At 38.9% G+C, this 27,651-nt stretch overlaps 1 long non-coding RNA gene across 1 annotated transcript in view; it reads right to left on the bottom strand.

The window, feature by feature from the left end:
- Positions 1–27,651, bottom strand: part of LOC131478832 (uncharacterized) — a 245,094-nt gene that overhangs the window by 18,042 nt on the left and 199,401 nt on the right. The window contains exon 2 of the long non-coding RNA XR_009244626.1: positions 14,998–15,129. This is a non-coding gene — a long non-coding RNA (uncharacterized LOC131478832). The remainder of the gene's footprint in view (positions 1–14,997; positions 15,130–27,651) is intronic.

Raw genomic sequence — 27,651 nt, 5'->3', positions numbered from 1 at the left:
CTACAGAGACTTCCTTGGTTAAATCACTTTATCTACATCTTTTAAATGTGAGAGCATGGAATGTTAAGTTTGTGGAGTACTGGACTCAAGGCACATCTCTGAATGGGACAATCATGCCACTTCTCTATGTATTATTTCCCCTGTTTTTACAGATGAGGAAACCTAGAAAGTGGTGCAACCCAGGAGTTAGACAGATCTAGACAAGGGTCTCTGAAATAGTAGGAACCATCACTGCAACCTTGGCCATGTTGCTTGGTTTCAGCTAGTTATAATTTCATTCTAAAAGGAAATAATAATGAGACTATTTAAATAGTCCATAGAAATAGGACATGAAAAGTACCTCTAAAGCTGCATGCCTCAGTTTCATGTACCCTAATCCTACCATTCAACCCTTCTACCCTGTATTAATTCATCTGTTTCAAATAGTGTCCCAAGCTTTTACCATGTGCAAAACTATATGACTCTGTACTAGTCTTTCATTCAAATAAATTCATCTGTAACTATCTGTGTCCCCCATCCCGCGGAAGAAATCACCCGATACTGGAGAGCATTTCAGAGGCACTTTTATTCCAATCTTCAGTTCCTCCCTTTTGGGGCAGAAGCCCCTGGCTTATATATCCCTCCTATCCGTTAAATCCATTACCCAGAAGCCTTCAGTTAAGTCAGTTAAGTCCGTTATTTCCGTTACACAGAGAACCTCCTCACCCCTCCCCCAAGGCCCCTGGCTATCTCTCAATCCTCCAATCAGCTTACACGCCTGAGGCAAGCAGTAAAGGGCCAATCACAGGGCACTTCCTGAAACCTGTCTCCAAGAGGAAGTAGGGTCCAGGCATCATCTTAGGGCAGGGCACACGTGCAGTGCTCCCAACATGTAACCCTCTCAACAGAGCATCAACCTTGCAAAATGAAGGACTCATTTGAATGCAGCTTCTATATAGTATTAATACATTAAATGCTTATTTAATATCAGTTTTTGTTCTTTCATTCTTTTCGACAAACTCAAACAAATGTGAAAGCAGTTCTTTCTAAGATGAAAATACATCAAATGTAGACTGACAGTTTCATTTTAATTAGATTAGGTTGTCTGCTTCCTTCATCTGTGAAACAAGTCTGGAGTCTGGATAACACAGTGTTTAAGAAAAGGCAAAAAGCCAAGCTCGGTGTAAACTCTGTAAAGCTGTTTGGCAATATGAATCAAAAGCCTTAGTTTACTATAAAAAATTTACCCTGAGTAAAGAATATAATGACAAATATTGGAAAAACTGTATATTAAAGATTGTCTTAAGTTGTATCAGTTAAATTAGTTAACCTGTTGATGTAATCTGAATTACCAAGGATATGGGCATTTTATCTAGTTGAGATGCCTACACCAAACATCAGAGTACATGGGCTTGATTTTGGCTCCAAGTTTTGATTCCCACTCCTGCTAATGCAGACAGTTGGAGGCATTGGATATCTCAGGTGATTGGGCTCCTATCACCCACTTAGGAGACCTGGATTAAGTCATTAGTTCCTGGTGTTGACCCCAATACAAAACTGGGCACCGCAGATAATTTGGAAAGTGAACTACAGAAGGAGAGGTGTGTGTATGTGTTTCTTTATCTCTTCATTCCTTTTTTTTAATTATAGAAAGTTTGAGGTCAGCAGCAAGGCAGCAAGGCATTACATGGTAACCCTCTGCCTGCTGCGCTGACATCCCACACAGCACTGATTTGAGTCCCTACTGCTCCATTTCGGATCCAGCTCCCTGCTCATGACCTAGGAGAGTAGCAGAGCATAGTATAAGTTTTTGGGCCCCTGCACCCACATGGGAGACCTGGAAACAAGCTTCTGGTTCTGGGCTCCTGGCATTGGATTGGCTCAGCTCTGGCCTATGCAGTCATTTGGGGAGTGAACCAGTGGATTAAAAAAATCCCTTTTTCTGTCTCTCCTTCTCTCCCTGTAAAAATCTGCATTTCAAATAAAATAATCATTTTTTGAATTGTACAAAATTTGGAACTAGACACATCAATTAGGATAGCTTTCAATTATGACAAAATTGTGGATTATTTCTAAGGAGATTCATAATGATATATCACTTGGGAACATATTTGGGTGAAAATAAGAGAAAATTTGACCACTGGTGACTGTAATAAAGAGAGAGATGATTCTCTTGCTAGGTAGTAACATCAAGTGCAGCTGTTCAATTCAAACTCAGATTCTTGTGGTCAGTTTACTATTGTCCCTGACAGCTCTTGGCTGTTTATCCTTCTGATCATTACATCTTAAGGACACAGTAATTGCTGAGGTTTCAGTCATATTTTCATGTCAGAGACAAAGGAAAAATGACAACATCATCAATGTCTCCTCTTCACCTGATTCTGTCCTCAGGAATTAAAAACACCTCACAGAATTCCCCTCTGCGTCCCATGATTCAAAGCCACATTTCATGGGCACAACTAGCTGTCAGTGAGATTGAGCTTATGACTGATTGACTTTTTCCTCCACCAGGAAGCAATGTCAGAAGAAGGCCGTATCCAAGAGCAGCATGCAAGGCAGAAATCAAAGGCAAGTGAGAGGGAGGAAGAACAAAATGAAAGAACTTGAGGCAGCCAGATGCAAACTCACTATCTGTTTTGGACAGGAAGCTCAAATCCTGCCCTAGTCACATGGTGAGTGCTAGCTTCATCCCAAGGTTAGAGGTTGGAGCACAAAGTGCCTCAAGGTAATCTCTAATTGCAAAGACTGAAGCTCATGGAAAGCTGTCTCAGGGCAACAAGAAGATTCTTCATTCGCTTATCTTTTCCTGTTCCAAAGTCCATTCTACTTAATTTCTTCCATCTATGAGGTGCCCCAAAAGGATGAGGTGATGTCACACAGCGCCGAGGTTTAAGATTAGAACTTGGCTGACTTGGAGTTAAATCCTCTCAGCCACCTACCAACTATGTGCCTTTGGTTTACCAGAGACTATTTCAATTATCTTGGGCTAGTCAAGAACCTTTGCAAATCCTACTTCTGTCATTTAAGATGCAAAAATAAGCACATCAACAATAATAACTTGTGTATTATTTTATTAGTATACTTAATAATAGTGCTCACAACTTTCTTACTTTTCTATCAAGAATAAATATGGTAAGCAATATAAAACAAATTAGCTAATTATTGCAAATATGGTAAGTAATATAAAGGAAAATAGCCTTATATCCTACTTCAGACAGATAGGAGTTTATCACAAGCCAGAAAAATGTTAAAACATTTTAGGTAGAAATATTAGCAAGGAGTACAAAGATCAACAAATGATGAACAGGTTTGGGACTACACTGTATGTCAAGAAATGTTTTAAAGAATCAAGATGGGGCCCAGCGGTGTGGCCTAGCAGCTAAAGTCCTCTCCTTGAACCCACCCCGGGATCCCATATGGGCGCCGGTTCTAATCCCAGCAGCTCCACTTCCCATCCAGCTCCCTGCTTGTGGCCTGGGAAAGCAGTCGTTGTCGGCCCAATGCTTTGGGACCCTGCACCCACGTGGGAGACCTGGAAGAGGTTCCTGGTTCCTGGCTTCGGATCGGCGCAAGCACCAGCCGTTGCGGCTCACTTGGGGAGTGAATCATTGGACGGAAGATCTTCCTCTCTGCCTCTCCTCCTCTCTGTATATCTGACTGTAATAAAATAAATAAATCTTTAAGAAAAAAAAAAGAATCAAGATGACAGAATAGGGTAAGGACATGTTTAAATGGACAGAGAAACATTTAATCAGGATGAAGCAGAGAGGACATATTCCAGGAAATAGGAAAAAACAGAACAGCAGCAGAGGAGTACCTGGAGACTGACAGACACAGGAAAGCAGCGGACACAATGGTGTGGTGTTGCAGTGACTGATACTCCAGTGGCATTCAGCAAATGACGATCTGAACTCCACCAGCAACCAGGTGGGAAGGGACTTTCACTGGGAGCTTGGGAGGTAAACCCAGACAAAGAACTGTCCGTCCTGCTGTTCTGTTTGATTTGACCAGGAGCATAGACAGAGCAGCAGATCACAGATGGACAGTGCGAGAACAGGGTGGATTTCACAGCCCAGTCAGCCCCCTAAGAGCTGAATTGGGCACCATTATGCATAAGGAGGCAAAGGCAAGGGAAAGCACTGGGCATACACACAGCTGGAGTGAAGTCATTTCTGACTCAGTGAACTGCATCGACGTGGCATTCTACAGGTTCCACCCAAGACAGGTCTGGGTAGCCCTCAGACCTGATGGCCAGCAGATCAAGAACTCTACTAGTGGTATGTCAGGCACCATTGTGTACACTGTGGCAAAAACTTTAGGACTGCAGGGGACAACAGTGAACTGCGCATGTGCTGCGCTCCTGAGAACTCACTGAGGTCCGTGGATTGTACTGGTCCTGCAGGAAAATAATACCGACTGTGGCATTGTGTGGGTAAAAATGGTCCGTGTGGCACCCAGACCTAATATCCAACAAGTTCTGGCAAGATCAGCGCCACCAACAACCTAACTATATAGGACACCTGGTGTCTCTCTAATCCTGGGACCTGCTCCAACCGGAAGGGGGAGAAGGGTTGCAGAGACAACGGTGCAGCCTCAGCATGGCATCACAGGAGGTGGAGAGTGGTGAGTCAGGAGCTGGGGTTGTGGAGACCACAGTGGAAATCTAACATAAGAACCCAGACCTGGAACTTGCTGGAGGTTGTGGCACAAGTGGCTGCAAGCAAAAAGTTGTGTACCAACTGCAATAAGTAAAATCGCATTGTAGACCTGTGGGTGACACAGCTTAGAAACCTGCCCCAAGGAGAAGACTCTGCTAACCAGAAGTACAATGATCAAGAACAAAAGAAGAGACAAAGGCACAATGAATATTACTGAAAACTCCCCTGTAAAGGAGCAAAACCCTATGCCAACCTCAGAGTTAACTGAGGAAGACATCGAGAAATGGTGCACACAGAATTCATAAAACTCATTTTAAAGCTTCTGATCAACAATGAGAAGCACACACAAGAGTTCAAAGCATTTAAGGAAGCAATAAAGCAAATCAAGGCTGATATATCAGAAATTAAGAACACAGTAGAGCAAATTAAAAGTACAATGGAGAGTCTCCAAAATAGAATGAAGCAAGCAGAAGAAAGAATTTCAGAACTGGAAGATATTTCCTGTCATCAGGGGGAAGCAAACAAAAAACTGGAAGCTAAGCTGGATCAGGCCAAAAAAAAAATTCAAGAATTGAAAGATACTATTAAGAGACCAAATAAAAGAGTTACGGGAGTCCCAGAAGGTTCATAAAGAGAAGCTGAGTTTGCAAATGTATTTAATGAAATAATAATGGAAAATTTCCCTGATCTAGAGGAAGAATTGGGAAACAAGATCCAGGAGGGGCACAGAACTCCCAACAGGATTGATCAAAAGCAATCTTCACCAAGACACATGATCTTCAAGCTCTCTTCAATTGCACATAAGGAAAAGATCCTTAAATGTGCACATGAAAAAAATCAATTGACATATAAAGGAATGCCAAGTAAACTCACAGGAGATCTTTCACAGGAAACTCTACAGGCAAGAAGAGAATGGAGGGACATATTCCAGATTCTAAAAGAAAAGAAAATAATTGTCGGCCTAAGATGATATATCCAGCAAAGCTTTCTTTTGTCTTTGAAAATGAAATAAAATTCTTCCACAGTAAAGAAAAGTTAAAAGAATTTGCCTCTTCCAAACCTGCCCTATAAATGATGCTTCAAGATGTTCTCTTAACAGAGAAGAGGAATAGCACCAAACAAAACCAAAGGCAAATGGGAAGAACATCCCAGTAATATGACAACAGAAGACTAAACCAATGAACAACCCATTCCTAAAATGACAGGACCAAAGTACCATCCATACATATTAAACTCTGAATGTAAATGGCATAAGCTCAATCAAACATCATAGATTAGTACACTGGATTAAAAAACAAAACCCACCTATTATTGTCTAGAAGAGACACACTTCACAAACAAAAATCAGCGGAAACTATATCACATGGGTTTTGTTGTTTTCTGTTAGTTTCATCTCTTCAAACACTTTCTTCTGATTAAATCATTCAATGACTCATAGATCATACAGTAGCATCATTTTCTTCAAGTAGATTCTTGATTTTCATTTCTTTAGCTACACGTTAGTCATTTAGTAGCATGTTATTTAAGTTCTTGGTGTAGTTGATTTCTTTTTTCCCCCTGATGTTGATTTTGTTTGTGGCTCTTCATTTAAGGGGATGTATAGTAACTGTGTAAGGGAGACTGTCATATCTAGTGACATGTCATTTAACTTCATGGTATTGTAAATTTCTGTTTTTCTTTCTATTGTTGAGTTTGTATTATGACTTTTCATTTGAGGGTATGTATAGTAGCTGCAAAATGGAGACTAACATCCAGATGTGAGGATACAATGTAGTATGCATTTCTACTTCCAGACAAAGATGGACTTACAATGAAACTGTTCACTATATCTTGACAATAGGATGCTGGACTCTCTGCCATTGTCCATGCCCGCAGTGATGGACATATGACTGTGTATGAAGAACTATATGTTAGTAATGATATAGAGGAACTAGGTGGCGGGGAGGGAATTGGGGATGGGACAAGGGAAATGCCAGGAGCCTATGGAATTGCGTCATAAAATGATAATAATAATAATAATAAAATGTTAAAAAAAAAGAAATGTTTTACTTTCGGTGCCTCACAGGATTCTCAAAATTACTGTGACAAAATATTGATGAGGATCAGTTTGGCCTCACTGTGGTGACAAATTCCTCAAATCTCAGTGAGTAAATTCAGCAAAACTTTACTTCTCACTTATGCAAAATTGCACAGTAGGTATAGACCTGCTGTAGCAGCATAGCAAGATACTTTCACCCCATGACACTTGTAGCCATGGCCACTGAGATAGGATGGAACAGCAATTTTTCTAGCTGCTGCAAACTTGCTGTTTTTCATTTTGACCTATATGCAAGTGCTCTGAACAGCCCAATAATATGCTTTAGTCCCCTTATCTTTGCTCTTGCTTTCACTAGTCCCTTAGTGTTGCTGCAAAAAAAGGGCAATTTGGACAGTTTCTGGTCAACAGATACTTATTTCTCACAGGTCTGAAAGTTGGAAGTCCAAGATCAGAGTGCCAATATGGTTCAGTTCTGATAAGAGCCTGTTTGTGGTTCATCAAGGATTGTCTTCTTGCTACACTGTGCTGTGCCAGGAAGGCCTCTTTTACACTAAGACCCTGCATGAGGGTCCTTCCCCAAGGTGCTAATCCTTCTCCAAAGACTCACCCTCTAATAGGATCACTTAAGGATTAGGCTATCAGTATGAACTTAGGGAAAACACAAACATTGAGACCACCTCTCTTCTCAGATAGATTCTTCCTTCCTAGGGGCACAATTTCCAATACAAACCAACCAGTTGAGAGCCCACACTCTTAGCCACCTATTTCATCAGGCTGCCAAATGCTGAGCTATTGGACACCTGTCCCAGGACCAGACAACTGGAAACTAGGGACAGGTCCTGTGCTTTTTATCAGCTTGGAAATCATCCAAGGTGCCAACACAAGCATGCCTACCCTGCTTTTCTTGCTCCTGCTTCAGTGCCTCCCATGTGTCTCCTCTCATGGCATGTGTCTTGTTCCCATGTTCCTCCTGGGAACAGGGAATGATAAAGGACTCTTCTATAACAACCATTTCCTGATCTGCAGACCATGATACACTTCCCAATGCTCTACCAATATACAATAACCTGGTGTCTTAAATACAGGAAAGAACATGAAGGTGTTCCTTCAGCTGCCAAACACTTTCCTCCAGACAAGCCAGACCAGCTCATGGGCATCTTCACAGGGCTGAAAAAATGCAGTCCTCCTCATGTGTGCAAAGAAACACTGAGGAACAAGTTTGGGTCCTGACACAGGTTCATCTAATTCAGAGTAACAAAAGGTGAGAGGGCACTCATGGATGGGGAGGTAACAGTGGGTATACATCTTACCAAGTGCTTTAGAGGCCCACACTAGCCAGTGAACAAGATGGCCATCAGTCACTTATCTATCTTGTTAGTTTCATCAAGACCTACCTGGGTACCAAAGAAGCCCACAAACCCTTTCTTTCTCTATGACCCACTTTCAAACACTTCCACTATTCTTTTAAAAAGATTGTGCTGCCTTCTCTTTTATAATTCCTAGGCACCTAGTAGTCTGCCATAAGGTTACAAATGTAGTCGCCAGCTGGCCCACACAAGCTCAATTCTCTCCTTTTGTATTTTGCAGCAAATTTCCTACTCGGGATATTCTGAAACATATTGCTTCTTAGTGCTATTTCCCCACTGACTATTATTTTGCTAAGTATTCTTTTGGCTATTATCCCTTGTCACCAAGTCTGCCTCATGAGGCAGCCAAGCCTTCCTTCCATCTTCTGTCATTTCATATTTGCGCTTTTTCCATATTAAGAAGCCAGTTTACCAATCCCTTTGTCATTTTTTTCTCTCCTACGCACTCCAAGGTGTTATTTTCCTCTCTAGTAACTTTCCCCCCTTACTAAGAGCATCTATTTTATAGAACTGCCATTCCCGTTTGCCATTTGTCCTTCCCTGTCTTGCTTCCTTTTGTGTCATAGTAATTTTTTGTGAACATCTTTTCTATGATCCGCTTCTCATTTTTATATATTCTAGAACTTTACCCCTGCCTCTAGTAAAGTTTCTCCTAGAAATTATGATAGCATTAAGACATCAAAATCTGCATCACTTAGCTGTGTCATTTTACTGCTACCCTGTTAGTGACCTTTGGAAATAATGCTATAATGGAAAATCACTCTCATGCATACAGTTAAAAAAAAAGAGGGTGGGAAAGTGACAGGAAGAGAAAACAGAGACTGAACATAAAAGTAAATTACAGAGGGTCCACACAAAGTGGACGAATGGGCATTCTAGACAAATGGAATCATAAATCAACACATTGCTTTAACATATATGGTCAATACAAAAGAACAAAGGAAAATAGAAGGTGGAGGGAGGGAGAAAATATTCCAATTGTCTTTCTCTCCTGACTTTTGAAACAATCTCAGTGAATATGATGGAATCAAAATACAGACATAGGTGTGATCACATGTGTAGCCCATACAACATATGCTAAAAAAGGAAGCAGTGAAATGAGACAATGATTGTTGCCCTGTTTTATGAACATATTTTTGTCATTTTCTTGAGATACAAAAAATTCAAAAGTACATTTCTTTGCATGGAAAAACATAACCATGTGATTATAAGGGTGTTGAGGACTTATCTGGCTCATATTTGTATTATGTATGACCTTAAACCAACACTCACCTCCCTCTGATTCAATTTGCACATCTTATATGATGATGAGATGACAGGTGAAGACTCTGGAAATTAATCAATTACTTAATCCACAGAAGGCAAAAGGATCTAGGGGCTGATATCCCAGCTCAAATAGCTGTTTCAGCACAGCTGACACTCCAACCCTGCTGCTGATAATCCTGACCTATAGTTACTTGAGTGGAGTGGAATGGTTAAGGTAACTATACAGGTAGCCAGGATGAGCCTCCAAATCAAGAATTATGATGGGGAAACCATGTAAACAAAACCTGCCACAACATCATCATAGTCAGGCTTATTTCTGGCTAGGAGGGAAATTGCAGTGGTATAATCTTTAAATGTCACAGGATTTCAGATTCAGAGCAATAGAGTCAAATCTGTAACCCAGAGATTTGGTTGGAATTCCTGGACAGAGCTCTGTCCAGACTGCTCAGTATGTTTTGCAGTAGGTGGAGTCCTGAGCCCCTGAAGGGCCTGGGGAATCAAATCACAACACTCAACTAGAATCCTTGGTATCACTTCTGGAAAAAAAACTTAGTAAGTCAATAGAGCTGAATTGAACAGGAATGTGTTGCCAGAGGAAGAGTGCTTTAGAAAGTATATGGGAAATTGAATTTAAAAATAAGTTTATTTTGGCACATTTTTAAAAAATCTATACATTTCAAAGGTCTGCAAACCATTTAGGAAACTTAGATTACAAAAAACTATGCATAGGTTTAAAAATTTTTTCTGCACTGCACTAAATTCACATTTTAATTCCATTTTTTCCCACAAACTTTTCAAGGTGGCCCCTGTATCTCATGCTTCTCTTAAGTAAAGAGATTTCAGGAGATAAGAAACAAACCTTCCTTAGAATAGCCAGTTCAGACTAGCATTACTGCTGCCTGCCTGCAGGGGTATAGCTCAAAATCAGAAATCCCTGTAGCATGGTTGTTCACAAGTAGGAACATGGGAAGTACGCCAAACTGTCTAAGATCAAAAGAATGAAACCGCCTTAGCAAACAGCCACAGCATATCTGACCAAGTCCAATTAATCATTTATTCAATTATTTTATGTAGTTGTTAAAGATGTAATAAACATCTATTAGCTCACAATACTCACTGAAGTATTTTGGGCACAAAAATGAACATTAAGAAACAGCTTATAGAGGATCTGTGTTTTGGCATAGTGCGTAAAATCACTACCTACAGTGCCAGCACCACAGATGGACTCTAGTTCGAGTCCCAAGTATTACATTTGTATGTGTGTGTGTGGCTATGTGTTTGTTTAGCACAAAATGCTCTCCTCCAACTTTACTGAGGTGGCTGACCCATCCTTTGCAACAGACATGGATATTTCTCTAGCATGCATGCATTTTTGTTTCCTGCTGATTTTCACACATATTACACTCACTGCTGCCCATATTTCTGGCATGCAGTCCATTATCAAGCTTTGGAGCAGTGTGAGTCCTTTATCCAGGAGTCAAATGTGTGATTTTGACTTTCCTCTGTCTTTTTTTGCCCCTCCCAATCCTTTCCACCCTTAAGCATGCCCCACATGTACTTGTAATCTCTTTACACTTTAAATACACTTCTATTAAAAAAATTAAATACAAAACAGAATTGCAGGAAGAACAGTCTCAGAGTCCATGATAAAACCTTTCCTTTAGACCCTTTGGGGTCATAAGCCAATGGATCCTCTGTTATACAAACCAATAGAAGTTTAGTTTTATGCTGCTTATGACAAAAAACATCTTAGCTAATAAACCAAACAGAGGAATACAGTGGACAGGAGGCCATGTCAAACATCTTATTTCTGTAATACCACCGTAAAGTTACCTTTGCTTTGTTAGAGACCCGATTGATAGGCTGAATCAACATTTTTTGTGTGTGAGTCAAAGTAAAGGAAATTCTTAAATCAGTAAAAAGAGATGTTTCCAGAAAACTAAAAATAGTAGAACATATTGAATTAGAAATGAAAGGTACAGATGTTCAGGCAGGCTCAGGAGGATCAATTCTAAGGTAATTTAGGGGAGGGAACTGACAGACACTCAACCTCCAGCACAGTAAATTGTTTCTTGATTCTGTCTTAATGAAAATATTGTGCATTCTCTTTTCCTTTCTGTAATATAGTCAATGGATTTTCTTACTCTCCTTTTTTTTGCTTTTACTTTTTGCATAGATTTTGTATTTTTGTTTTTAATAAAAGTGGATGTGTTTCTGAGAATTTCCATTGCAACAGCAGGGCTTGAACTTCAGGTCAGCTGAAAGGAAGAGTGCGTGCTGTTTCCATGGAAACCATAGCAGTATAATGTCAGGTACTAGGAGACATCAAGAATGAAGGGATAAAATCCCTGCATCATTTTAATAAAAACGTCCTACTTAACGTTATTTAACCACAGTCTTTGTACTGTACATATGCTCTATGTTTTAATAGCCACTCTTCATGATTTTTTTGACCATATTCAACCTTCCTCAGTTGGTCTTGATTAGGTTGCTGAGTAAATAAAGATGAAAATAAGATTCCTCATTTAAGTATTATAAATATCTTATTATTATGAAAACTCATTAAATAGATACATAGAAGAGAGAGCAATAGACATCCAGACAGATAAATGCATGCTTTAATTAGAAAACAATATGATGGGGCTAGACTTAAGGGTTAACTGAAACCCACAGAGGCAGCAGATAAATTAAGAATCAAGCTTACATTTTGTACTTTTTCCTCATCTCATGCTAGAGGGCCCATTTTTGGTTATTTGTGATAGAAAAAAAATTTTTACCCCAACTTGCTAACATTCTTAAGTTCTCCAGTCTGCCAGGCAGCAAAGGATGGAGTCAAATGCTTTCCTCCTCAACCTTAAAGAAATTGGTGACATGTTTTCTCAGGTGCAACATAATGAAGTCTGAGGATGCTTAAACTCTCCTTGTCTTCATGTTTACAGAAAAAGAACTGCTCCCAATCCTTTCCTAATGTTCTTTCTTCATCACATAAACTAGGAATCAAGTGGAAGAGAGACAAAAATGAAGAGTGGGATGGGAAGAGGAAGAAAGAAATGGAGGAGGCAAAAGAGTTGGAACAGCAGCATTGATCAGCTCTGAGGATGGAAAGTTTCGACTTTTCCACTGCATCAAACCCTAAAGGTTACGTCGGCTTGGGTGTATGATTTGTGTGTAGCCCCATGCAGCATCCCTTTATTTGCCACTCAAACTCAGTTTCAGACAGATGCATCAAATATCAAGCACACCAAAACAACCCTGGATTACAGCCTGTGCATAGAATTTAGAAAATGAAACTCGCCCCACCATGGTGACCTATTAAATTAAAAAAATAATCCCTAAGGGGGAAAGAAACTTGTTCTCTCTTCAGCATAGAGCAATTAGAAGAGAGAGTGGTAGAGTCTTGTTAATGCCAGTGATATTACAGAGTCACGTAGCATAAGTTGTCACGGCCAGAGTGCTACTCGCCTAGGGCATCCAGTGAGCCAGAAGGAGGGGTTAGTGTGCCTGAAAAGAGTGAGAAGGATGGATAGCTTTGTGATAGCAAAGAAGATGGTAATTATTCTTTATGAGCACACACAGTGCCTAAACCAGGAAAGAAGAATTCATGCAACTGAGGGCCAAATATTCCATGAACAAGTAATATGAGCCAGATATTTGAGACTTGCATCTCCTTTTCTTACATGTATTCCTGGTGATGATGATAATAATAATAATGATAATAACAGAATTGCCAGTAAAACATCACTAATTTGGCAAAGGAGCCAAAAGATTAAGAAACACAATCCTAATCTCAGGATGTAATACTCAAGATGTTGGAGGAAGAAGGCATTACCTGACCTAGTAAACACACACACACACACGCACACGCAATGCTCCCTTGAAATTAATTGCGCCAAATTTTATATTTATATGTGAAATAAAAATACTCAAACCAAAAAAAAACCTTTGAAAAATTAAAATCACAAAGATGATCTGAAATACTATGAAATTAGAAAAATAATGTGCTCCATTTCACACAATTGCACAACTCTGCAGTCAATTTTCATATACATATGTAAGTGTTGCTTGGATTCTACTGGCTATTACATCAAGGCATCATGAACTGTCAACCAATTCAGACACTAATAATCTGGGACTTTGATCCTCAGTGGGATCTGATATTTGCACAAATTATCTTCAGATGGGTTTCCCTCTCCATTTTTTTTTTTTTTTTTTGACATCAAAACCAAAAGGGACAGTTGTGGGATGCAGTCACACTCCTCTGTGGGAGAAGGAGAATATCCCACAAGAGGCAGTTGACTTTTTTCTCTTTTTTTCTTTTTATCTTTTTTCTTTTCCTATTTTTACCTTTTCCTATTTTTTCTGCTTTTTTTCATTGTTGTTGTTTGTTTTTCATTCTTTTTCTGTTCCGGGATCAGCTGCTCTAATTCAAATCCAGCTCTCTGCTAATGCACCTGGGAAAACAGCAAAGGATGGCCCAAGTGCTTGGGCCCCTGTACCCACATGGGAGACCCGGAAGAAGCTTCAAGATTGCCAGTTGACTTTAATAACAGTCTTTTGAGTCCCAAGACTTCAAGTGGCTTGAATATTTCCTTGGATGCCTTGTTTTATTCTATTCCCATATATGACCAACTTCAGACTAGACAATATGAATTCCAGTATAGACTTTTCTATCTCAAGAAGAGTTCTCTGGGGGAAAAGGATTCAATCTCAATGACTACAGTTTAAGAAAATTTTAAATAAATATTTTAACCAAACTTGGATGAGATAGGCCTTCTGATGCCCATGAGTCTTAGGGAAAGGAAAAAGTAAAAGAAAATACATTGTGTAGCACAATCCAGCAGCTATTCATAAAGTTCAATCTTGAAGCTAATTCAGAAAGGATCTAGTCCAGTTGTGACTGAATGTTGCCTAGGGACATGCTAGACTTGGTCTCTAAAATTTAAAATGAAGAAATGAAACCATGTAAATAGATTTTTTGAGGATTGCACTATCAGATTTGCCTCAAGCTTTAGATTCCAGCTCTACCCACATTGCTCATTCATTTATTGGATTGCCCGTTTGGCCTTTGAAACTGTTTGTGGAGCTTTCAAGAAAGCCAGGAGAGTAAGCTCCACTTCTTAAAGAATTTCTCAAGATCACAGAGTTATGGAGTTAAGGAAGCCTGTGCCTGTGAGGGTGAGCTTGGAGACAGCTGGAAGCAGGATCCATCCAAAGTCTTCTCTTCTATAGATGACGAAAGTCAAATATGGTTGAGGCAGGGAGATTACAACCAAAAGAAAACTTTTCTCTTTTATTTGCTGTATATCCAAGGCTTCCTAAACTTTTTCATACCCAGTTCCTAGAGCTTCTCAAAAATCAAATGAGTCTGTCCAATTAATATTAAGACAGAAAATCTTCTGGTGACATTAGGGTCCTCACAGTTTTCCAAAGGATTATTTTTCAGTGGTGTATTTGGTCATTCACCTCTTCACTTTTGTTTCTTAGGGAAGTCAGTGGAGAATTGGTATAATGAAATCTTATTTTTAGCAATGTCATTATATTTGTTTTTACAATCTATTTTTTCACCAACACAAAAAAATTTACTGGACCATAGATCATCTTATAGCTTTCCAAACAAAAGATGAAATAAAAAAATAACTAAAAGAAGTTTTAGCATGGTCACAACCTTAATGGGATTTATACTTCTGACCTCTGAAATATGAGTCCAAATTTTGGCTTATCACAGAGACATGATAATTTCTTTTTTTTCCAGGAGCCTGTCTACTTACTGAAGTTGGTTCTCTGATTGCTCTTCCTGAAGGTTCTGTGAGGTCAACAAAACCTGAAATTATAAGCCAAAAATAACAATAATTAAAAAATCAATTAACAAGCATCATTGGGGTCATGCAACGTATTTCTTCAATGGTCAAGTCTATATGCAGAGTGAATGCCATACAAAGCAGCTACTCTCTACTGTTAAATTATATGCATGTGCGCACGAACACGTACACATACACAAACACACACACACTTCAGGGCTGGACTGAAAGAAAGGAAGATGGTTCAACGTGCTTGAAAATTGTACCATGAAGTAGGCACTCTGCAGAAAATAACAGCATTTGTAAGTTTGTAACACTAGAAAGAACGAAAATGCAATAATGGAGAAAGGAAAAACAGGATGCTATAAACTTCTATGTCCAGTTTAAATGTTCGTTTGGGGTGATGACTGGATCTCTCATCTCTGTTATTAGTCTTCCTCCAAAAGGACCTGCTTTATTGTCACTGCTCTCTAAGATGTTTCTATCAGAAAAAAAAAATCCAAAATAAAAGCTTAAATGAAGACTGAATCAAGGAAGATAGAGATTTTTCAGAATAAATAAAAATCACTGTTGATGACCTCGAAGGCCTTCTCAAGGGTTCCCATGACTCCCTCATCAGCACAATTGCAGTTACTGCTGTGTCCTTATTCTTAATCATTATTAATAGGAACTAAAATGACAAGCAAACCTTACACTTCTTGAACTTGTTTTGAGCTTCTCTCACTAGCATGTTTTCAAATAGGCAAAATAACCTATAAAGGCCATGTTTTCATTCTCCTTAATGAATAATGCATGGCTTGAAGATTCTTGTGACAGCACCTAACAGAAATACTAATGTGAAATTGTTCTTAGGACAGTTTTCAAAACAATGAGTCACCACTTAAAACGGGGGGTGGGTGTGCGTTGGTGCTGAGTGAGGGGCAACTACCAGCAGAGTCTCCCCGGTCTCCTCCATAGGCAAGGCCGTAGCCCAAGCCAGCAGGTGACTAAAGCTCTTCCAGATTTTCAGCTGACCTCAGTTGAATATTGCATTGAGCTGCCTCGTATGTCTGCCCACGTTGTGGTAAACACCACCAAGGTGGCACCTGTTGGGATTATTGGTTGACTCAGCAGACTTAAGTTCTCTTGAATCATATGCCGATTTTATTTCTGGCACTTAGAGTCAGCCTCAGAAGCTTATAAGCCAGTTCCTGATATTCTCAGCCTGAAAGTCTGGGTTCTAATCACACTCTTGATTCTACTTTTTATATTATCCTTTCATTTAAAATTTGTGATTTTCTTTTTCTAAGTACTCAGGGATTCGTTTACATAGATTGGCTTCAAATTCAGTCACAGCACACTTCAGATTCCCGCTTTGCTACCCTCTAGACATGTGATCTTGGGAGAATAATCCCTTCTGTAAAGCTTCAGAGGAGTGGTCTGAACACAGCTGGTACAACAAACCCATTGTTAGGCGGTTGAAATCCATGATAGAGTAGAGGCTGTTATTCCCCAGCAATTCCTCTTCCAAAGCTGCCTCTTCAGCTACTGCTGGCTCTTCAGTGTTGTTTTTGGCCAAGCTTCAGGCTGAGCCCTTCCCTTCCTCTGAGTAGACTCCTGACTCAGGAACAGTGATTTAAAAAAAAAATGCAGCTTTATACTGGCTGCCTGCCAATGGTCGCACCACATTTCCTCCATGGCACCAGTTCTTTTGCTCCCGGAAGACTATTCCACCTCTTTATTTATTACTATCAGTTAATAACAAGTCCCCAAATCACTTAAATATAAAAGCTATCATATCTATAATTAACATGTCCAACACTTCCCAAGATTTAATTCTCTGACTCCATTCATAGTTGCATTCTCTTGCTCTCTTGGCTGAGACTTGCTGCAAAAGGAGGCCATGGTCTTCTTTTTCTCCTCCCATGTGTTGCTTCTACCATTCAGCTTCTATCTTACTCAGAATTCTACAGTCACTCAAAAGCTTTCAGAGAGCAGGCAAGCTCTCCACTGACTGGCAGTGGGATGTTGGCATAACAGTCAGGCCAGAGAGGATATACCTAAGAAGCTGTTGAACTTGACTGGACAATAAGATGCTGGACTCTATGTTTGGTATATGCTTGCAATGGGGGAATCTCAACTGAACTTGAGCTGTGGTTATGCAACAAGGTGGAGGAATCCACCATGGTGGGAGGGTTTGGGGAGGGGCGGGGAGAACCCAAGTATCTATGTAACTGTGTCACATAATACAATGTAATTAATGAAGTTAAATAATAAATAATTTTTAAAAAATAAAAAAATAAATAAAAAAAATTAAAAAAATTAAAAAAAAAAACAGTCAACCCTGACCCTGGCACCGCTGATTCCTTCAGTTATCTGAAATGCAGCATACTCTAAACAAAACTCACTGTCCTGCACTCTTTAAGATTTTTCTCACTTGTTTGTACTTTGCTGTGTATCACCATCTAAGAGTTGGGCAACCTAACAAATTTTGAGTCTTTCTGAGTGGAGCCTCCTGCCATTGCAGATGGATATGTATCTGGGTGGGAGAGGGGATACATAGCAGATGGAAAAGCGCCTGATTTGGTGAGTCTTCTTACTCTCCTGTCTCAGAAGTATAAGGTAAAACAGGTGAGCTGAAAACAAGCAGGGCATTTCCAAGTCTGTGTCTGAAAGGTTTCTTCTGGCAGGAGAGGGAACAGCAGGAGGGTGAGCAGTCTCTGGAGTATTCATATTCACACTAAAATATACACAGCAACAATGGGAAGGCCATCCCTGTAGGTGCTAAAATGATTGGGCAACAGAAATTGTCCTTGGCATAAAGTCTTTCTCATGCTTTAGATTTACCTATTATATTTCGTAGACACACACACACACTCACACACACACACACACACACACACACACACACACTGACTTCTTTCATAGAACTCCATCGTATCCTTCTACACCAATTAAGTCCTCCAGGATGGGTCCCTCAAGAAGTTAACATGATGGACAAAGCGACCTTGCCCTCCCACCCCCAAGAGGGCACCCTGACATGGCTCAGCAAAGGTTCTACATCCTGCTAATGCGAATGACATCTGTGGAATTTCCCAGGGCAGAGGAAGCAATAGAATAAAAACAAACATTCCACCATCTTCCACTTCCCTTGCCTGTTTCAGCAGTTCTATTGCGGTATAAATGCCTCATGTATGACAAATACAATAGCATCGTTTACAGCAGCACTAAAGCTCATTTTTAAAATGCTTTTCATTCCAAAGCCACTCCAATGGAAGCTGTCAGTTTTATTCCCCCCACCGCCTTCCAGAAGCATGCTCTGTTTCTCAAGGCCACCAGGAGAGCTATGGGACGTGCTTAGCATCTGCCAGGGACAAGATGCTGCCTCTTAAGTCTTTGGTGATTCACAGGTTGTAAATGTACTTGGTATTGTGGCTGTGCATTTACACCAGGAATTCGTAAGTGGGCATTTCTAACTTTTGAATGGCTAGCCATTAATATCACTCCATTGCAGAAGTGCCAACATCACATTTCTTATGCTACTTTTGATAAATACAATTCAGAATTTTTCATAATGCTTCCTATCTAAAATGTAAGAAATAAACACCAATATTGCTCACTTGTCCCTTCCCTCAAATCAGTCTTAAATACATCTTTCACTTACAAACAGAAAATTTCAAACTATTTTTTAATATCCTGAAACACTTGCATAATGGACATATTTGTTTTACTGGACATGCAGTTCTGTATCAATTTTGTGTAAGATTTGGTCAAGCTGATAGCTGTGAGTAAAACACTAAAAAGGAGTTCCTTACGACTATCTTCTGACCACACATCTACTATAAACGGCCTAAAGTGTCATCGGATTATAGCTCTAACTGCTAGTTTCTATTTCTAAAATATCTCAGGGCAGAAAGACAAGCTGACCCAATCAGGAGGTCATTTGAATAGATTTTACAGTGCAAGGCACAGCTAATGCCTAGTTGACATTCCAACCCAGAGAATTTTTTTTATCTCTGATTAATGGACTTGACATCCATTTTCTCACTGCTTTTGCTAAATATGTAGTTCAGGATTTATTGTTAAACACCACTGAGAGCATAGGAAACTAATGTCCTATGATTGAAAATATTGTGCCAGAGGCCAGAGTTTCTGCAAAGAGTTCGGGATCTTACTCGAAAGTATATAATGATCTCCATTTCTGCAATGTTGAGAGACCTTTTTGAATGGAAAATCAATGGCATGCATGAGTATCACAGCAAGCTCATAGATAAGAGCTTTTAAACACATTTTAAAAGAGTAGTAGAACAAGTCAGAAATGAAATGGAGAAGGAAAACGTCCTTTAGTTTCCTGAAAGACGTACTTCTCATTGCCTCTGCTTCTGCAAACATTCTAATAGTCAGAAACTGTCAGAACAGAAAAGGAATAATAAACCTAAAAGTTTTTTTTCTCATTTAACCAATTTAAATTACCTAAAATAGTTCTTGCACAAACAAGGGACATACCCTCCCGGTCCATCAACACAACCAAACTAAAACGTGAGATGCTGAAAAAGATCTTCCGATATACGCATTGTGAACATCTGCTTTTCATGATCATACAGCAATCAAAACATTGGCCATGACCATAACCCAACTAGGTGTAAAGTCCTGCTATCTGTGACCTAGTTAATTTAACTTCAGGTCCCCATGTATAAAACTGGGATCATTATAATGCAGTCCTCAGAGACTTGCTGAAGCAGTAAATGCAATAACCCTCAAAAGGGGTTAGGACTTCACAGCAAATAAAATCTCAGAACATATTAGCTATTGTTTTTATCAAGAAGTTGAAAGAGCTTATCACTTTTAAAAAGTACTTTAAAAATCTCCTACCTGTGAACCACCTTAGATGGAAATATGATTTGCCACACCTCCTTCTCAACGTAAGCAGCAAATAACTGCACGGTGAACACATAAAGTCCTACTGAGTAATGAAAAACTGTAATTCTTGCCTCCCACAATAAAAGGAAAGTGACTATTTCAACATTCTGTTCATCTGCCATGTGTTTGAAGTAGAGCAAATATCCTGGGTGAAGCCTAAATCCTGTGTAACAGGGACAGAGATGAAGAAGACCAACATATGAAGTTGAATTCAGGTGATGGTTTTAATGTAAAGGTTCATCAACTACTATGAAATTAAATAGGTGAATTACAGGTGTCACCCCATAGATGTGTAGAGTGACCTTCCTAGGAAATAAAACATGGGATTTAATCACACTTTTATAACAATATACATATTTTCATTTACTTGTGCATTTTAATGCCTCTGAGAAAGCATTACATCTTACTTAGAGCATATAAATGATTACTTTCAAAATTAGACATGTAAGCACGATGCAGGTTCATTAATTGTTCATTATTGCTGCTTGTTGCAAAATTAGCCTTGTGACCGGGCTCTGGCTGCGGCATATATAACATGCACACTACATTAGTCCTTTCCTCTTCTGCCGGAGCCAAGGGGGTCCAGAATCGGCACCATTAGCAACTCCTAATGGGGGCTGTAATTCCTACTTAGAAGCAAATAATAAAAAATTAAATCAATTCAATCTAAAAACATAGAGTGGCAACTCTATTTCGCATGGGATGCTGTTCAAACAGTTAACTCTGAGTGAACTCTTCCTGTTCTTTGATTGGGAAGCGTTTCAGTCCTTAATTACTGTGTTCTGTGAGTCTGTGACAGATCGTCCCTTTTCCACAGACTTCTTGCCAGAATGAGGCAGGCTTTTTTTTTCTTTTAAGAAGACTACACTTAATTAGTGCCAGAGCAATTAACTCTTTGAGGGTTAGATTTCATTTTGCCATTAAATTTTTATTCTAGCTGCAACTATCTGTTTTGGGCTGTCTTTCTAGTAATTTTTAAGACAAAAATAATTTGACCCAAATATTTTCTTCCTGAAGCAAAGATAAAAGTTTCTGTATTAAGTAGAATAAATTTAAAAAATGTCACTTTAAGAAAATAAAAGATAGACAAGAACAGCTCCATGGCAGTGACAGAAGTGGAGAGGAGGGCAGAATAGGGCAAGTTTTCCCAATAACCACATGATCACAGACCGCACACCCAACCTCCCCAGCTTGCCGTTGTCTTCTGGACATGCCTAGATTAACAATCCTAGCTCACAGGGTTGCCGTGACCATCGCCTGCTATACATCGAGTGCCCCATGATTGTGAGCCAATTTTTCCTGTTCTTCCCCATTTCCCACTGTAAAATACTATACTCTGCACTTTACTTTCTGAACTTTCCAGCTCAGACCACGACAGAATGGCTGTCAATCTGACGAGCTTTCAAATCAGGAGCACCCTACCAACATCCTGCTCCTGGAAGACTGTCCTTTAGGTGACACTATCTATGCCTAGATCTAAGAAGAAGAGTTGACAGACCTGACTTGAAACAGTGAAGGCTGGCATCTGAAAGGTTCCAGTGAATGAAGCTGAATGCTCAGAGTCGCAGTGAAGAGGGATTCGCTCATCATTATGAAACCCAAATACAAATTGATCACATTAGGCTCACCATGACAAAGAATAATTCAATTGGTGGCTCCTTTTAAGATAAAATATAAAGTTTCTTCATGAAAATAATTTATGAAAAGCTGAGAAAAATTCTTCTAACAAAAATGGCTCTCTTGCTCTCTTTTTAACTTTATTTTTTAGAGAAATGACTACAGACTTTGTAAAACAGCTATCTGACATTGTAACAAAAGAAGAACAATGCAATGGACTTTAAAAAAAAAAGGCCCTGGAAATTGACCATCCCTAAACACTGTAGTTAACAACTAGAGATTAGTGTTGTAGTCATTTACTTTCTTATATATACAAGTAATTTTAATTACACTTTAGTTAACTGAATAATTGAAGAGATACAAATGACATTATTCAGTTTCAGATATTAGTCAAACTTAGCAACATTAACTTTAAAATATGTTTAAAGTTTATGAAAAGCATGATGAACAATGTTGAGATGTTGGACTTACATTGTATTCCTCCTTCCCTCGCTTCCTTTCTGTACCCCTCTCTTCATTCTGTTGCCTTGTTGCCTCTCAAATAAATTTTTAAAAGTTTAAAATGAAACAAAATGAACACACTATGAACAATTTTGTACTTAAACAAAAGTACCTTAAGAAGTATTGCACTTAAAATCAACACCTTGAGGATATATTCCTGGTCAGTGCTGTGGTTTTAACAGAACAGGTTAAGCCACCAATTGCAACATCAGGATCCTGTAGCAGAGTACCAGGTCACAATCCAGCTGCTCTGCTTGTGATCCAGTGTTTATACAACCAGGAGGTCAGTGACATCTCTACCACCCATGTGGGAGACCTGGTGGAATTGCCTCTCTCCTGCCTTCCCTCCTGCCTAGCTCGAGGAGTTGTAGCCATTTCAGAGTGAATCAGTAGATGGAGGATCTATTTATCTGTCTCATCTCTGTGACAGCATGCCTTTTAAATAAATAAATAGATAGATATCTTTAAACAAAGCTTTTACTTGTAAATTATAGCTTATTGAAATTGACAAAGAAAAATGGAAAATTTGAGTAATGATATACTTTTTAAAAATTGAATTAGTTCTACAGTCCCATTTGACTTCATCACAAAGCTCCAGCAACATTCAGCAAAGACAGAAGGATGATCTTACAACTAGTCCATCAGAGAATGAAAGCAGAAGGACCATACTTCAGCATATTTTAATTTAGTTAGCAGAATCTCTTTGCTAATTGCAAGAAAGTAGAATGTGTGAACATAGTTTTCTGGAAATATAAAAGAACACAAGCAGCCAAGGCAGTTTGAAAAAAAAAAAAAAAAACGGAGGCTGGAGAAAACATTTTGCCAGTTTCAAGTAATACTAGAAACTATAATAATCAAAATAGGTGGTACTGGCATTAAAAAAAAAAAGATATCCAGGCCAGCAGAAAGAATAAACATCTGTTCCACATGCACCCAATCAATCGCATTGTGACAGGGGCACCAGGAACTTAATCGACTAGAAAGTTTGGTCTTTTCAACAAATGGTGTTGGGGAAACAAAATACTCACATATGGAAGAGTGATATTAACATAAGATGAATCATAGACTTAAATGTAAGACTTGAAACCATAGGACTTCTAAAAGAAAAAAGGCAAAAATCTTCTTGAGAGCATCCTTAAAATGTTTTTTTTTCAAATTTTGGGAAAACACAAGCATAAAAGCAAAAACAATATGACTGTATTGAGCTGAAAAGCTTCTAGATAATCAAGGAAGCAATGAGTATAGTGAAGAAAAAACTTACAGAGTGAGAGAAAATGTTTATAAATCACATATCTGATAAAGAAAAATATCCAAAATATGCCAGGATCTTATACAATTCAATAGCAAAAATAACAAAAACATATGCATTTGAAAATGGCCAAGATATCTAAACACATATTTTTCAAAAAGGACATTAGAAGGACCACCATTTCACATTTCATAAAATATATTCAACATCAGTAATCAAGGAAATGCAGATCAAAACCACAAAACCCTTACACCAGTTAGGATGCCTACCTTAAAAGAAAAGGGATAGCAATTGTGGGCAAGCATGAGGAGAAAAGGAAATATTTTTAGGAGTGTGAATTGCTATGGTCGTTACAGAAACCAGAATGGAGAATCTAAATAAATTTTAAAATAGAACTACCATCTGTTACAGTAGTTCTACTTCTGGTCCACTCATAAAACCCAAACCAAATGAAATCAGCATCTTGAAAAGATGCCTGCACTCCCATGATTAAATGCAAGTACCGTTTACAATGGTAAAGACATAGTAACAATTAGAGAGTCCATTGACAGAAGAGGGGATAAGGAAAACATTCTTTAAAAAGTAAATAGATAGGACCTGGCACTATAGTCTAATCCTTGTCTTGCATCTGCTGGGATCCCATATGGATGCCAGTTCATATCCCAGCTGCTCCACTTCCCATCCAGCTACTTGTCTGTGGTCTAGGAAAGCAGCAGAGGATGACCCAAAGCCTTGGAACCTTGGACCTGCATGGGAGACCCAGAAGAGACTCATAGTTTCTGGCTTTGTATCAGCTAGGCCCCGGCCATTGCAACTGCTTGGAGAGTGAACCAGCAGCACTCTGCTTGGAGAGTGAACCAGCAGACAGATCTTTCTCTCTACATCTCCTTCTCTGTGTATATCTGCCTTTCCAATAAAATAAACAAATAGATATATTTTTTAAAAAGTAAATAAATAAAGGGAGGAGGGCAGTACAGCTGCATAATAAGCTGATCCTCCATCCTCAGCACTAGATCCCATATATGTGTCAAACAGGTTCCCAGCTATTCCATTTGCAACAGAGCCTTCTGCCTATAGCCTGAGAAAGCAATGAAAGATAGCTCAACTCCTCAGGTTCTTGCTCCCAAGTGAAAAACCCAGAAGCCCCTGGCTCCTGAATTTGGATTAGCTCAGCTTTAGCTATTGAGGCCACTTGGAGAATAAGACAGCTGGTGGAAACTTTTTTTCTCTCTCTCTCCTTTTCTCTGTACATCTGCCATTCAAATAAACATACAATAATCTTTAAAAAAATAAAAATAGGTCCCAGTGCAATGGCTACATCCTAGCCTTGCATGTGCCAGGATTCCATGTGGGCATTTCATGTCCCTGTTGCTCTGTTTCCCACCTAGATTCCTGCTTGTAGCCTGGGAAAGCAATAGAGGATGGCCCAAAGCCTTGGGACGCTGCACCCACATGGGAGACCCAGAGGAGGCTCCTGGCTCCTGGTTTCAGCTCAGCTTAGCTCTAGCCATTGTGGACATTTGGGAGTGAATCAGAGGACAGAATATCTTTCTCTTTGTCTCTTCTTCTCTTGGCATATCTTCCTATCCAATAAAAATAAATAAATCTTAAAAAAATTTTTAAAAATGCTATACACACAATGGAATGTTATTCAGCCAAATAAAATTGGGAAAGATTTCCTTTTTCAACAACAGAGACGATCATTAAAATCATCCAAAGTAAGATAAATCAGAGAAAAAGACACTTTATAATGTCATTTATGAAGGGTCCTCAAAAAGTTCATGAAAATTGAACTTAAACTTATGCATGTTTTTTATGAACTGTTTGAAGCCCCTGTTATGATGATTATAAAGAAGACAAGCCCATGGAAAAGACAGCAGAATGGTGGTCACAAGGGCCCATGTGAGGCAGAGGCAGGAGAAGTGGGGAAATGTTACAGATTTTCAGTTACAAGTAATTTCCATAGATCTAAAGTACATCATGGTATCAACAGTAATATCTTAATATGTATTTAAAATTTCCTGAGAATAGGGTTTAAAGTTCTCACTACACTAAAAAATTTTAATGCATGTGTTATATAAGTAGTATGATTATGAAAATCATTAAACGGTACACAGACTTTTCTAAGCATCAAGGTGTTCACTTTATATAACCTTATTTTGCAAAATATTATAACTCAGTTGGGGGGAGTATATAACGTAAATCTTAAACTCAGCAAATCATTCATCTCTATAATTTATCAAGATCCTGTGCAAATCAAAAAGATGAGCCCAATAGATATATGGGCAGAAAAAATAACATTTGGTGAGCACGTTGGCTTCATGTCTCCTGGCTTGGTCCTGGCCCAGCCCTGCCTATTATAGCATTTGAGGAGTGAATCAGCAGATTAAAAATTTTCTCTCCTGCTCACTTTCTATATGGGTTTCTCTGTCTTGTAAATAGACAAATCTTTTAAAAGTAGAAATATTGGCACAAATTTTGAGGATATATTTCAGCTTCCACTAATACATTACTATCAACTTTGTGGATGAAAACAACACAAATTCATTTTGTTGTAATTCTATAGTTCAGAAGTCAGCAATGAGTCCCACCTCACTAACATCAAGGTGTTGGCAGAACTGATTCCTATGGAGGCTCTGGAGAAAAATATTCTTGACTTTTCCCAGCTTCTAAGTACTTTCCACATTTCCTTGGCTCGTGTCTTCACTTATCCATCTTCAAAGCCAGCAAGACTGAGATGAGTCTTCACACCACCATCACTGTTTTCCCAAACTCTTTTCTTTCTTCTTCTCACTTCCATGCTTAATGACTTAATTCAGAATATTTTCGTTCTCTGTGGTTTTGTTTTTATAATTTATATATCAGAGAAAGAGAGCAGGGAGGGAGAGAGAGCAAGAGAGCTGCTTCTCAAATGCTTAAAATGACTAGTTCTGAAGTCAGGAGCTTAGAACAGAGTCCAGGCCTCCCAGGTAGATGGCAGGAGCCTAATTTTTGGATCATCACTTGTTGCTTCCATGGGCTGCATTCCCAAGAAGCTGGAGCCAGGACTCAGACCCAGAAATTGAACACAATTACTCTGATGCGCAGCATACATATCTCAACCAGTGGGATAAATGCCAGTTTCAACCTGTTTAAAAGGTGGATTGATTAGCAACCTTCATTCCATCTCCAAACTTTATTCTACTTGACCATGTAAACTGACATTAATTATGAATCTAGGACTTAAAAACAGGTTTCTTAATGGAGGCATTTTTCCAACTACTACTAAGCATCAGCAAAGAAGTTACACAAAAGTAATAAAAAAGTTCAATATCATTAATCATAGGGAAATAAAATTTAAAATCATGACAACATGCCACTAAACCTGGCTACTGTTAAAAGTCTAATAAGGATATAGAACAAGATAAACTTTCAAATATTGTTGGTGTAATTTTTAAGTTGATCCAACAATTTTGAGATGTGGAAAGTGTCCAATGAAGTATAAGATATTTATACCCTAATGCCCAGAAACCTTACCCCCAGAAAAAGGAATACATGCATATACCATATTACATATAAAGATATACAAAATAACAGCAATCTTAAAATGTGTTTTGTTATTTGTTGGAAAGGGGATGATAGAGAGGGGAGAGAGAGAAATCTTTAATTTGGTGGTTCATTTCCCCAATGGCCACAAAGATCAAGGCTGGACAAAGCCAGGAGCCTGGACCTCCATCCGGGACTCCCATATTGGTTACAGGGGCCCATGTATATTTGGGACAACTTTTGCTGCGTACCCAGTGCATTATTGGCCAAAGACTGAATCAGAAACACAACAGCTGAGACTAGAAGACTAGAATTGGTACTCTAATGGGAGACTGCTATCTCAGGCCATGGTATAATCTGCTATACCATGGCACCAGTCCAAGTCACAGTAATTTTCACATCCAAAATCTAGAAATTAGCCAGGTCCCTATATAAAATACAATGTAAAAAAATAGATTATAGTGTATTCACACAGTAATAACATATATATTATATAAACCTTCTACACTATTCTTGTACAGCAGAAATTAAGCCATTTATGACACACAGTGTATGTGTGGCTAAATTTCTGCTTCACAAGAAGAGTGTAGAAGGTTTATATAAGCACAATGCTGAGTGAGTCAAGTTAGACACAGAAAGGTACATGTTATAGGATTCTATTTATATATAAAGTTCAAAAGCAGACAAGACAAATCTATTGTAACAGAAATCAGAATAGCTGTTGTTGTTGGGTATGGTATATTTGCAAGAGGTC

Source organism: Ochotona princeps, chromosome 2 (genome assembly GCF_030435755.1).
Source record: "Ochotona princeps isolate mOchPri1 chromosome 2, mOchPri1.hap1, whole genome shotgun sequence".
Lineage (NCBI taxonomy): Eukaryota > Metazoa > Chordata > Mammalia > Lagomorpha > Ochotonidae > Ochotona > Ochotona princeps.
Note: the sequence above shows the minus strand (reverse complement) of the source record. Positions and strands in the feature narration are given on the sequence as shown.